We start from the raw sequence: 355 nt of genomic DNA, 5'->3' as shown, positions 1-355 counted from the left end.
AAAAATGGCAGAAACGTTGGGAAAAGTGTATCCTCCTAAAAGGGGTTTAAGTTGAAAAATAAAAAAAAGTTTTGTGAAAATCTTGCGTCTTCATTACTAACACGGGTACTTATTGATTTGCCTTCGTATAGTTACGGTGACCGTATTTTCTTAAAGAAAATAAAGGACCAATCTGAAAATTTTAGGACTTTATCCCTACATATTTTTAAACCAGTTCGTGATTGTCAAAAATTTGTGCATTATAACATTTTATTATACAGTATAATTAATAGAGATTTAAATAGAGACAGTTTTCTGATAGTTTGAAACTGGTTCGACTGCATTGGAACAAACTTTTGATCTGAAATAATAAAAG

The sequence above is a fragment of the Mycetomoellerius zeteki genome, unplaced genomic scaffold, assembly GCF_001594055.1.
Source record: "Mycetomoellerius zeteki isolate Tzet28-1 unplaced genomic scaffold, Tzet1.0 scaffold310, whole genome shotgun sequence".
In the NCBI taxonomy this organism is placed as follows: Eukaryota; Metazoa; Arthropoda; class Insecta; order Hymenoptera; family Formicidae; genus Mycetomoellerius; species Mycetomoellerius zeteki.
Note: the sequence above shows the minus strand (reverse complement) of the source record.